Raw genomic sequence first — 14,066 nt, 5'->3', positions numbered from 1 at the left:
TTCCCTGGTTTTCTCTCTTCCCTTTTTCAAGTGGACATCATACATGCATATGTTTCATTTTTTCTGTTTATTGAATAATAGTGTCATATATATGTATTTTAAAAGCAGATCACCCAAATGTACATTTTCATTGTGAGAAATAATAAAGTTGCTTTTTCAAAACCTTGATGTTCTTTCATGGGATTGATTTTCTCCAAACCCAAATCTTAAAAGGTTTATGCTCTAGATATAAGGGTGAAGAGAAGAAGAGTTGATAAAAAAGATGAAATCATCCTGAAGGACAAATATATAAGTGATATTTCTAAATATTTAAGCTTCAAGGATATTGCAAAGGCTAGGCAATATTTTTTATCTTTTTCAAAATGCTTTATGTTCTTAAAAAAGAATCTTTCAGTAAAGAGATAAGAAATACAGAGATGTTCATAGAATATGCACCTTGACTATATTCCCTCAAAATTTAATATGTTGCCTTAGGAGAAATTCAACATAATAATATGTAAAAAGTAGTTGAATGAGAGAAATGAAAGGTGGAGAATGAAAGATAAACATCAAAGAGATACAGGGTAGACCCCTGAACGCATCTGATAGCTATAAGAAAGAAATGACAAAATAGCTTGATTATGTAAAGAAAATAAAATACAAAGTTGTTATTTAATATAGCATGGAAATTTTGAATATAATTTTAATTAAATTTACATTTACAAAATGTGATTTTGTAAAGATTTTAAATTATATTACAAAATGCAATTAACTTACATTTAATGTAAATATTTCCAATATCTAATGACAAAAATAAAACAGCTCCTACCATTAAGGAGTCACATTCTCTTATGAGATGAAACATATACACAGAAAAGTAAATTTTTAAATATATACAAAACATTTACCAGGAGATGGGGGATGGGGCTAACAACTGAGAAGTACAGAACTGGATGGACCTTATGTAGAAAGTGGTCAAGTTTGAATCTGAAAGAAGATAAGTATTTTAAGAAGCAGTCACAAGAAAGAAGTGCATTGTAGGCAGAGGAGAGAAACTTGCAAAGGCCTAGAGATGGGAGATAGAATGCTGTGTATATGGAACTGAAGTCACCAACTATAATCTTCTAGCAAGACTGGCTACCTCCAAGACTTTACTATCTGCTCTGCTGCTATACCTTTCAGAGCCCTGGTTACTGAAATCTGACCTTCCAAGACCCTGGATATTGCCATCTAAACTAAACATTTCCAGCCACTTTGCAGTTGAACTCTCTTCTATGTGGTGTGTGTGTATGTGTGTGTGTGTGTGTGTGTGTGTGTGTGTGTGTATGTGTGTGTGTGTGTGTGTGTGTGTGTTCCATTTAGAGTATGACCTTATCAAAACCAAGGACTGTCTTGCTTTTCCATTTGTATCTCTAATATTTAGCATAGTGCTTGGCACATAGAGAGTGCTCAATAAATGATCTTTGATTTATACTGTAGAACATGTGAATGCATAATAAGACTGAAAAGGGAAATTGGAGTCAGACTGACTTTAAATGCCAAATGAGAGTTTGTATTTTATTCCCAAGAACTATTAGGAGCTACTAAAGCTTATGTGAGCATGGAAGTGACATGGAAATAACTTTTTGGTAGCTGCATAGATGATGGATCATAGAAGAGTGTAGATACTTCAGTCAAGAATATCAGTAAGAAGGCTACTGCAAACAGCGAAAGAAAAAAAGATAAATGCTTGAATTATGGTGGTGGTTGAGTGAATAGAGAGAAGAGGACAGAAACCAGAGATATTGTAGAGGTATAACTGATTATGGCAGCTAGGTGGCTCAGTGCATAGAGCGCTGGGCCCAGAAATGAGAAGACCTGAGTTCAGATCCAATCTCCAACATTCACTAGCTGAGTGACCCTGGGCAAATCACTTAACCTCTCTCTGTTTGTCTTAATCCATTGGGAAAGGAAATGGCAAACCATTCCAGTATCTTTGCCAAGAAAACACCAACTGTGATCAGGATGAGTCAGACACAACTGAAAAATGACTGAACAACAACAATTCTAATGAACACTTAACTGAGACTTGCTGTGGAAAGGGAATTTGGAAATGGTACAAGTTGGAAATATGATACCATCTGAGAAATCAGAAAGAGTAATTTAGCTGATTATTCCACGTGGCAAAAATCACAGGTTTTTGTCGACATTTATTTATTTTGAAATACTCTGGATGAATAGTTCACTTCTTACATTGTGGAAAGATGGGAGAAATCAGTATAATTTTTGATTCTACAGGCTCTGGTTCTCTGTGACAATCACTAGAAATTACTCTTAGATATTTTGTTCTTTATGCTAATGGAGGTTTGACAGCCACTTACTGTCAAAGTTACTAACAAATTATGTGGAAAATATCTTCCAGAGTGGATTACTGAAACATAGTGTCTAACCACAAACAGATCTATTGTACAAAATTCTTCTTGCTCCTTGTCTCTTAGCACATCCCTGTACAGTTTATACAATGTTGTCTTGAATTTTGCTTTGTAATTCTTCACTAGTTTGCCTCTTGTCTGTTTCAGTAACAGAAGTGAAATGAACATCCTTTTGACAACAGCATTGGGATTTAAATTATCCATTTATAACAAGGTCTAATCTAGCCCTCAATTAGCCTCAACATAGCCTATAACACAATATTGCCATGACCACAGTTACTTCTCAAAGAGAATTAAACTTTTTTCCTCCTCCCACTGTCTCTGTTGCCATCAACAGCCTAGCATTCAAGGCCCTTTAAACTCTGGCACTACCTTCAATTCAATTTAACTTAATAGTGCTTATCGTACCATGTGTATTTCACTGCTCTAAGAGCTTTCTGACTATCTTTCCAGATTCATCTCATACTGTTCACCCCATATTACTCCATATCAGGGATTCTTACCCTGGGGTAATTTTTATACATTTAGATAATTATTTTTCAATAACATTGGTGTACTTTATAATCCTATGTAATTTATTTTTTATATATTTAAAAACAGTATTTTGAGAAGGGATCTTTTGACTTTACCAACTACCAAAGCAGTCCATGAAGCAAAAAAAAAAAAAAAAATTCAACACTACTCTTTTATATTCAAGTCAAATGAACTACTCCTCTTACTTCCTCCTTTCACTCCTCCTCCATTTTATCTCCTTCAGAGCAGCAAATCTTCACCAAGAGTAGATGAAGAGCTGCAAAACAGTGGTTAATCAGATAATGAATACCTCAAAGTGATGATAAGAGGATTTTTTTAAGTCTGCCAACCAAATAAATATCAAGATAGACTAATTTATTAATACTTGGAGATTTGTTGAGCAACTCTCCCTTTCACTTCCTCTTTCCCCCTCTTCCTTTTTTTCCCCCTCAACCAATACCTATCTTTTTTACAATGAATAATACAAACCAAGTTACTTTTTACTTCTATGTGGCCCTTCACTGTTTTTTTTTTCCTTTAATGCCCATCAACGTCCTCAATAAAAACAAACTTTCCCACTCTACCTTCAGCCCTCAATTTTTTAAATTAGGTAATAGAATGAATAATACTGTTTTATATTCCCAAAAGATTTTTTTTTAATAGCATGGCAAAAGACTGCATAGCTTTTTTTTTGTTATTGGTGTAAAATATCCTTCCATTTCATTCATGGAATTCTGTTGATCTAAAAAGCCTAAGGTAATTTGCAAATAATTTGCAATTATTTACATAAACCTTCACTCAATAGTTGAACAACTAATTGCAGTTCATACACTGAGTCATTCACTGTCTTTATAGAATTCTGACAAACACATTGCCTCTACTCTTAGAATGGTATTTGTAGATTTCAGAACCAGAAAATCTTTGGTGGAAATAATGAGACTATCAGTTGTGCACATTTCATTTTTGAATGATTGCTTTCATATCATATTGTCCCCTCGCAACAGAATGAAGGCACTCTACCACATCAGAAGTATTTCTCGCATATGAAAAAGATCATATACTTTATCCATTTAATCTCCAGAAGTAGTGAACTAAGTGACAAAGAAATTCTTTACTACCTTAGCATAGTAATCAGCAAATAATACTTGAATAAGTTTATAAACATATTTATTAAAGTAAAATGCAACCCAAACAGAAAAACATGTAAGAAACAAACAACCAAAAATCTTAGAGAGGTAGTATCTAATTTATCAAGATTAAGAAATAAATGCTATGATTTTATTCATCAGTATATCACACACATACACACACACACACACACACACACACACACACACACACACACACGATAAATTATACATGCTATTTCAACTCTGCCAGAATAAAGAAATGGGTATTTTATAAAGCCTTCATGCAAAGAAAAAAAAAACCTCACTTTTCTAATTAAATGCATAATCATGGATGCAGATCCATGTTACCGATTCTAAATGGCTTCTACTTTAATGAGCCATTTGAAATGAAATGGTTGCCTGCAATTAGACATCTGCAGTCCAAGGAAAGCAAGCCAACTATGCAGCCTGGCTGCCAGAATTACAGTGCATTCCTCTGCAGGACAATGAGAAGAACAGATAATTGTAATTATAACATATACATCCTTAGTGTTCAGTGGTTGAAAGAGTATGCACAACAAGGGTTCTTAATACATTCAATTGCCGATAGTTAATAAAGGGTTGTCAAAAAGAGCTGCTTTTTAATGCATCCCACTTCCATTAACAACAGTATCACCACCAACTGATGATAGTCATCCTATATCCACCTCAACACAAGGACCTAAATGGTTAAAAAAAAAATTAGGAGTTCAATTTCTTCTCCTTCCAGATTCAGTACTATTTGCCTGGTATTAAATCTTGTAGTCTGTGAATTTCCCAATTTAAAGGGAAGTATGATGGACAGTAAAGGACTCATTATGGCCTTTAGGTGACTTGGGGATTTTAAAAACTGTGCCAGTAATTTAATACATGCCAGGTTCTACCAAACTAGAAAAGCTTTGAATATGTTGAATACCAACAGATGACATGTCTGCACTCTCAGACCAGTGTAAAGAGGTTTATCATTAGAAGGCTGGCAATCAGGTGATGACATCTGGGGGGCCACAGAAATTAATTTGACCAGATATTAAGAAACAAAAAAAGCAGTGATATGCTTTGGTGGAGGAAGCATTCACACAACTGTAATTGCAGGTCTTTCTAAGTATTGAAGTCAAATCTGCCATAAATCATTCAGACAACAAAGATATCATCTCCTGGATGATTCAGTTGGTACAAGTACCTGGTCTATTCACAGTCTGGGAACCTGAAATCTCAAGGTTTGTCCCCAATATTAATGGATATAAGCTATAATTGGCAAAATCCATGAATGGTCTTTCAGATGTTACCATGGATTTAGTCTTTAGATGTGACATAAGAATCAAATACATACTTGAACGTATGCATGTGTGGGTACATTATGCCTACATATCTAGAAACAAATGAGACCCACTATAGACCAATAAGCCTATAAACACACAAGACCTAGCCTCCTCAGGACATGAAGGTGATTCAGAGTTCCTGAAATCTATTCCAGCAAAGGATGACCTCTTCTAGGTCCCATCATGTTGGAAAGGTTTCTAGTATAGTCCTAGGAACCAAACTTTTTGAGTTGGGATAAGTTAATCATCACTATAAACCAAACATTTCCCCCCAACACTCTTTAAGACATCTGCTTTTGCGGGTTGGCGGGGAGTGCGGCAGCAACACCTTGAAGGCCTCCGGCAGTTATAAAGTGCCTGGTTGTTGCCTGCCTACTCCCAAGAGTCCAGTGCCGCTTCTTTATCGCCTGTGGATCTTTGCTCCTAATTATGTTGTAGCAAAGTCCCGATTCTGGTACTTCGTTTTCCAGCTGAAAAAGATGAGGAAGTCTTCTGGAGAAATTGTATACTGTAAACACGTATTTGAAAAGTCCCCTCTTAGAGTGAAAAACTTTGGCATCTGGCTGCGCCACAATTTTGCAGGAGCGGGTCCCACAACATGTACAGGAAGAACAGGGGCATGACCTCCGCTAGTGCCGTAACTCAGTGCTACCGAGATATGGGAGCCAGTCACGGCGCCCCGGTCCACTCCATTCAGATCATGAAAGCGGAAGAAATTTCTGCCAGCAAATGCCGCCAGCCCGCAGTCAAGCAGTTTCACGAGTTCCCTCTGCTCCACAAAGTTCTGCGTGGCCAGCACAAACCATGCTTTATTACCAAGGGACCCGACACGTTCTTCTAAGTGCAGAAACAATGAGGCACTTTTAAAAAAAAAAAAAAATCTGTTTAAATAAATTTCTCAATTGGAAAAAAAAAGTCTCCATGTCATGCTGTGAAGTGGGAGCAAGGGGCCATAGTCTGCATTGCTGGAGCCACAGTAATAGAAATTCTGAAGTATTAAAATATATAAACACACTTTATACAGTATAGTACACATTCACCTCTCAATTATTTGCATGTGACTTTCCACCCTGCACAAACATAAGATCCATTGGGGCAAGAATAGTATCTTTATTATCTTTGACATCTCACTCAAAATTTAGTACGCTGTTCTTTATGTAACAGGTATTTAGTAATGGTTGTTTAATTTTACTCTTTCTGCCTCCAATCCAAAAGGGTTGAAATTTGTCTTCTACTGCAACACATATACAAGGAATTTACCTGTTTAATCTTATTAACTTATTTTTGTTTTGCTCTCAGAAAGCTGTAGGTTGGCCAGACAGAAAATAAGAGGGAAAAAAGTGAAAGAGAGGCTAGATAAAGCTCAAGGCATTGTGACTGAAAGGTGAAGGCATCTATCCCTAGAATAAAGTTAAGCCACAGAAAATTTGGGGGAAAGGGACATGACAGGAAAATGATCAAGTTCCCTTCTCCCCACATCCCCAAGATGGGTCTTCACAATGTTATTTTCATTATTGGATGTTTTCATTTGAAATATGAAAAGAAAATGCAGTCACACCAATGATCACATTTTAAAAGTTTCATTATTCTTAGATTATACTGTATATACTGAATATAAATTATACAGTTATCTTCTCCACTTAAACAGTTAATCAAGAGATATTTATAAGTCTCCCCACAGCATTTGAAGTCTAAACGGATATGGATTTTTCTTGAATTTTTCTATTTGTTACTTTTGGTATGTCATTGTGTCAGATTAAATGTCAAGTAATTTGGAATGAAATGTTTAACATTAGTTCAAAAAAATTTTGTAGGAAAACAATGCATTCATTTCCCCCCCATAAAACACAATATACTTTTGATGTTTACAGGTGATTTGGTATAGCACATAATTTGCATCTGTGAAAGAAATCAGAATTTAAATGCTGGAACCTAAGATCATAACTAAAGAAATTCCAACAATTTTGTTTTGCTTTAAGGGAACAATCTAGCAAAACGCAACTGGCTATTAATAACATAAATGGGAAGACATTTTCTCAAGAAGAAAAATGATACACCTACAATACTTCTATTTGATACTGCCATGCAGGTACTATCCAAGGAGCTTCAGAATTCTAGTTACCAAAATTATAATAATTTTTAAAGCTCTCAAGTATAATTTACTCTCATCTTTCTGAGTGAACTTTTTCCTCCTGAAACTTTAAATAAAAAGAAAGAAAATAAAATGGAAAGACAAGTCTACAATTTACATTTCAAAAACTGATGCATATTTTCCTCATGAACTCCCATTTTTTCCAATTGTTAATTTATGGTGAAGGCAGACAGTGCTAAAGAGTAGGGACCAGGTGTGGGACATCAAATAAGCACTTGCATAATTATGCATCTCTTTTTGTTCGTTGTTCAAACATGCAATCATTACTGTAGCATATTTGGCAATATGGTACCTTCTATGTGTGTTTTAAATTCCATCAATAACAATTCCTCTCTTTATTTCCAGATACTTTAACCATCAATGTAACTGCCTTTGATTCTGTTGCTGTCTAAACAAGCAATTATGAATATTTATGCTCTGTGCTGTCACACTTGATTGATTCCCTGTTTGTCAGCATATCTACATTACAAGTTTATTATCAAAGCTCAGTTCTAAAATTCATGAGGACATTATGCATTTGTGGGGTTTGTAAGCATTAAAAAATGCTCCCATTAGATGATAGTGATTCAGTTTTAGTAGTTTCTACTGACTTCTGGGCAATCACTGGTCTAATCTTCTGAATCCATACATGTTTTTACCCAGTATTTCTTGGCAGCCTAATAAAAGCACAGGGCAAGCAATTGTGACCACATTTCATGAGGATTCAATGTCTTCTATGGATGTTCTTTGCATAAGAGTTTATCCAACAAATAAGGACTGTTCTTCCAACCCTTCCATGAAAAGGAAAATCACCATAATTATCCACGGCTTACCTTTATCGCTCTATATAGATGTGTGTGTGTGTGTGTTTCATTTTCAAGTATAAAGCAAACAAAAAAAGAAATCCTCAAAATTAAAAAAAAAAACAGTTTCCATAGTCTATATTAACTGGCTCAGGCTTAAACTTAACTAGTTTCATTATTCTATTTCACATATGAAAAATCTCATATGAAAAACACATATGAAAAGAACCTTAATGAAAACTGAATATGTGACCACAGTGTAATTTACAGTAAAGAATGTAAGCATTTGTCTTAATAATGTAAGAAATTTTCAAATTCTTTCTGTTGACAAGTGCAATTGAGTCATTTTATATAACTTAAATGGATAATAAGGATGAAACATTGGAGTACAGTAGAAATCATGTTGTTTCTGGACTCATCAGACCTGTGTTCAAATTCTGCCTCTGACATTTGCTACCTGTGTGACCTTGGGCAATTCATTTGACAAAATCACAGATTGAGAGCCAAAAAAGATCTCAACAGCCATCTGTCCAGCATATGTGTGAAAGAAATCCTCACTATAACATATATGATAAGTGGTTGTCCAAAGTTTGCTTAAAGACTTCTAAGGAAGGTGAACCTATCATCTCTCTAGATAACACACTTTCTGACTGCTTAAATAGTTAGAGACTTGTTCCTGACATCAAGGCTAAATTTGCCACTACAACTTCCACCAACTGCTGCTATTTTTTTTCCTCTATGGTGAAATGGAACAAGTCTGATTCCTCTCAATTTGACAGATCTTTAAATATTCGAAGATGACTATCACATCTCCTCTGAGTCTTCTTCAGGCTAATGCCCAGTTCTTTCAACCAATCAACATATGACAAGGACTCAAGGCCCCTCATTATCCTGGCTGATCTCTTCAGAACTTTTTTCCAGCTTCTCAATTTACTATCACCTCCCCACCCCCCCAGGGCTTCAGTTTTCTTATCTGCAAAATGAAATGAGATGACTAGGTGGTGTCTGAGGTCCCTTCTAGCTCCAGATCTATGATCCTGTAATGTTATTTTCAAAAGCTCTTTGTCAATACCTTATTCGAAATAAGACTCACATTTTCTATCTATACCATTAGAAACTTGAAAATATTGAAGAAAAATAAAAATAATGATGCACATTATTTTTCACATAGTAGGCACTGAATAAGTATTTGTTGAGTTGAATTATACCTTTAAGAAAAGCAGAGATACATTAAGTGTATGTTGGAGCCAAACTTTATCACTGTCACTCTTACCACTGCGCTATCAGTTACAGCTGTGCTAGGCATTTACCAGCTATTTTACTGATGAAGAGAAAAATGTTTCTCTCTCTTACAGAGAACAATGCTCAATCATTTTGCCTTTTCTCCACCCAAAGAAGAGAGAAGCATATACACGCAGTAAATTATCAACTTCATGAAAAATCTTCCCAGCTGCTGAGTTGTTATCTTTCCATATTTTAAAAGCAATATATATTCAGCTCTCTGAGGTTATAGCTATGTGAGAAGGCAAAGAAGACTGGGGGGAAAAGGGGAAGAGGGGAAGGGAGAAAGTGTCAGAAATTAAAACATGACTTTGTTTTAAGTATTTATGCAGTCCCACTAGGCCTAACCTTCAAAACAGAGGAGAATAAAGAACTCACAAGTATTGCCTAAAAATAAGGCTGCTCCCATGTTTTTTGTCTAAAGAGATATTTCCACCTTTACTACTTCTGCCACATATGATTTTAGAACGAACATAATATAACATAGCATTTTCTGGACTTCCCTATGTAATGAGTGTGCTGAAAGATTCAATTCTCACCATAGCACAAATGCCAAAAACTAAAAATGATTTCTATCTTACATATGAATGCACCACAAAGAACTTTGTATTTATCCTATGATACTTACAATAGTCTACATTATACTATGGTTATTTGTGTACTCATCTTTTCCTCATTTCTAAACTAAGCACTCCTAGAAGGGTAGAATTATGCTTTATTTATATTTGTATCCCTCAGGGCTTCTAGAACAATTAGAGCTCAAAAATATTTGCTAAAGAAATTATTTGAATGACTTAAATACCAATAAGAAACTTACAGAAATTGCATATTTATATATCTTTGGGGGAGAGACTATTTCATTTTTGCCTTTATATCTATAGTAACTAGTACAGTACCTGGAACATAGTAGTCACTTAATAAATGCTTATTGATTAATTGATTGATTGATTGATGCATTCCTTCATTCATTCATTCATAGGACTTAGAGCTAGAAAGGACCTTACTCATAGTCTAATTGAACTTTCTTATTCACAGGTGAGGAAAATGATACCCAGAGAGAATATGTACCACGTCTAAGGTCATAAGTGTATTAAGTAAAAGAGCTGAACCCACATTTTCTGAGAATCAGCACACTTAGGTGTGCTGTCATTCACACAAAATTAATGTAACCTTGGAAAAAGACTATTAGACTTAGAACCAGAGAAACTTAGAGTTAAGCTACAGCCCTGACACATAGAAAACTGTGAATATGGGTCATTCATATTCATCTCTCTGAGCCCCACAGGGTGAGTAAAGCATTTTGTAAACCATAAAGTTCTATTTGAATATTATTAATATTAACAATATTATGCTGGTTAATAGAATATTTAATATGGTATAAATAATATAATAATGATAATAATAATCTAATCTTTTTCTACTGGCTTAAGATAAAAATAGTTCTTCGGCAAGTTCTTACTTTGTTATTTGATTTCTTTTTCTTCAATATACGCACAAGTAGATAAAATAACTTTTTTTTAGTTGAATAAAAGTATTAGGATGTAAGTTCATCCTCTGTAGGTTCAGTGAAAACATCCTCAGTACAAACAAAGTTAATAGCAGACAGGACAGCCAAGATGAATTGTACCTCATCCTATTGCCACATGACAGATCTCTCTGACTGCATCTCTGTAACTTAAAAGCTTTTCATTTCATATGAACTGGAGATTATGAGTATTTGGGATGGCTACATCTAACAAAAATTATATTCTTAAATTTTTATGAATCAGTGTTGTATTTGGGCATTTGTAAACAGCACTTCAATCTTTGATAATGACCTAATTTCAGTGCAATTCATTGGTTGAGTTGTCTAGCAGAAGGTAAATTGCCAGTCCCAGAACTCTGGCACAACAGGAGGAACTAGGCCTGGGCACCTTAGTGTAATGGGCAAAGTGCAAACACCTGAGGCCGCACTAGTGCCCAAGTCCCTGGCCCCCTTTCCAAGAAGCTTGAGACAGTGCCCCCTGTGCCCCAGAAGCACAGTTTAATTTTTTAAAATGAGGATAAAAACAAAAAGAAACCTGACTGTAGAAAGCTACTATGGTGACAGAGAAGATCAAAACACAAATTCACAAGATGATAATAATGCCAAAATACCTACATGTAAAGCCTCATAGGGGAATGTGAATTGGTCTCAAGCCCAAAAACATCCCCTTGGAAGAGCTCAAAAAGAATTTTAAAAATCAAGTAGGAGAGGTAGAAGAAAAATTGGGAAAAGAAATGAGAGTTATGCAGGTGAATTATGAAAAAAGAGTCAGCAGCTTGGAAAAGGAATCACAAAAATTGACTGAAGAAAGCAACTTCTTAAAAAATAGAATTGGCCAGATGTAGAAGGAAGCACAAAAGCTAACTGAAGAAAATAATTCCTCAAAAATTAGAATTGGGCAAGTGGAAGTTAACGACTCTATGAGACATCAAGAATCAGTCAGACAAATTAAAAGAATGAAAAAAATAGAAGTAAAATACCTCATTGGAAAAATAACTGACCTGGAAAGTAGATCCAGGAGAAATAATTTAAGAATTATTGGATCACCTGAAAGTCATGATAAAAAAAAAAAAAGCCTGGAGAGAATCTTTCAAGAAATTATCAAGGAAAACAGCCCTAATATCTGAGAACCAGAGGGTAAAATAGTCACTGAAAGAATCAATTTCCTCCTGAATGATATCACAAAACAAAAACTCCAAGGAATATTACAGCCAAATTCCAGAATTATCAGGTCAAGGAGAAAATACCACAAGTAGCCAGAAAGAAACAATTCAAATATCAAGAAGCCACAGTCAGGACTACACAGCACTTAGCAGCTTCTACATTAAAGGATCAGAGATATTCTGGAAGGCAAAAGAGCTTGGATTACAAACAACTACCAACAACCAAGTACCCAGAATCAACTACCCAGAAAAACTGAGCAAAATTTTTCAGGGAAAAAGATGGACATTCAACAAAATAAGGGACTTTCAAACTTTTCTGATGAAAAGACCAGAGCTGAAGAGAAAATTCAATTTTCAAATACAAGACACAAGAGAAGCATAAAAAGGTAAACAAGCAAACAAACAAACACACTATGCTATTCAATAAGATTAAACTGTTTACATCCCTACAGGAAGATGATACTTATAACTCTTGAGAACTGTATTTCTATTAGGGCAGTTAGAAGGAGTATATATATAGACAGAGGGTGTGGGTATCAGTTGATTTGATGTGATGATATAAAAAAATTATGGAGTGAAAAAAAAGGATTGTACTGGGAGAAGAGGAAAGGAGGAGGCAGAATAGGGAAAATTACATCATATGAAGAGGCACAAAAAGACCAATTACATTAGAGAGAAGAAAGAGAGGGGGTGAGAATTATTTGAACAATATTCTCATTAGATTTGGCCCAAAGAGAGAATGACATACACAGTCAATTGGGTATAAAAATTTATCTTACCCTATAGGGAAGTAGCAGAGGGAAGGGGAAAGAAAAAGAGAGGGATGAACAGAAGGGAGAGCAGAAGTAGGAAGGGAAAGGGGAAAAAAAGGGAAGGGAGGCTGATAGAAGAGAGGGCAGATTGAGGGAGGTGGTGGTCAGAAGCAAAACACTGGTGAGGAGGTACAGGGTGAAAGGAGAGAGAAAAGTATAAACAAGGTGAAAAATTGAATGGAGGGAAATACACAGTTAGTAACCATAACTTTGAATGTGAATGGGATGAACTGTCCATAAAAACTAGAAAGGGATAACAGAATGGTTTTAAAAACATAATCCTACAATATGTTCTTTACAAGAAACACATTTGAAGTGGAGAGATACACACACAGTAAAGGTAAAAGGCTGGAACAGAACATAGTATGCTTCAGCTGAAGTAAAAAAAAAAAAAAAGCAGGGTTAGCAATCCTGATCTCAGACAAAGCAAAAGCAAAAAATAGGTCTAATTAAAAGAGATAAAAAAGGAAACTACATCTTGCTAAAGCATACCATTGACAATGAAGTAATATCAATACTAAGCATATACACATCAAATGGTATAGCATCCAAATTCTTAGAGGAGAAGTTGAATGAGTTACAGAAAGAAATAGACAGCAAAACTAGTGGGGGACCTCAACCTCCTCCTCTAAGAACTAGATAAATCTAACACAAAATTAGCAAGAAAGAAATTAAGGAGGTGAATAGAATTTGAGAAAAGGTAGACATGATAGACTTCTGGAGAAAACAGAATGGGGATAGAAAAGAATATAGCTTTTTCTCAGTGGTATATTGTACCTACACAAAATCTGACCATGTTTTAGGGCATAAAAATACAGAAGACAGAAATATTAAATGCATCCTTTTCAGATCATGTTTCAATAAAAATAATGTGTAATAAAAGGTCATGGAAAGATAGACTAAAACTTAATTGGAAACTAAATAACCTAATCCTAAAGAATGAATGGGTCAAACAACAAATCATAGAAACAGTCAATTACT

General features: G+C 35.0%; 1 protein-coding gene and 1 pseudogene across 1 annotated transcript in view; one reads left to right on the top strand and one right to left on the bottom strand.

Annotated features, from left to right (window-relative positions):
* Positions 1 to 14,066, bottom strand: part of GRIK2 (glutamate ionotropic receptor kainate type subunit 2) — a 790,978-nt gene that overhangs the window by 383,853 nt on the left and 393,059 nt on the right. The gene's annotated exons all lie outside the window — the stretch shown is intronic.
* On the top strand, positions 5,490 to 6,211 carry LOC114037127 (annotated as a pseudogene).

The sequence above is a fragment of the Vombatus ursinus genome, unplaced genomic scaffold (assembly GCF_900497805.2).
Source record: "Vombatus ursinus unplaced genomic scaffold, bare-nosed wombat genome assembly UNPS02000582.1, whole genome shotgun sequence".
Classification (NCBI taxonomy): Eukaryota; Metazoa; Chordata; class Mammalia; order Diprotodontia; family Vombatidae; genus Vombatus; species Vombatus ursinus.
Note: the sequence above shows the minus strand (reverse complement) of the source record. Positions and strands in the feature narration are given on the sequence as shown.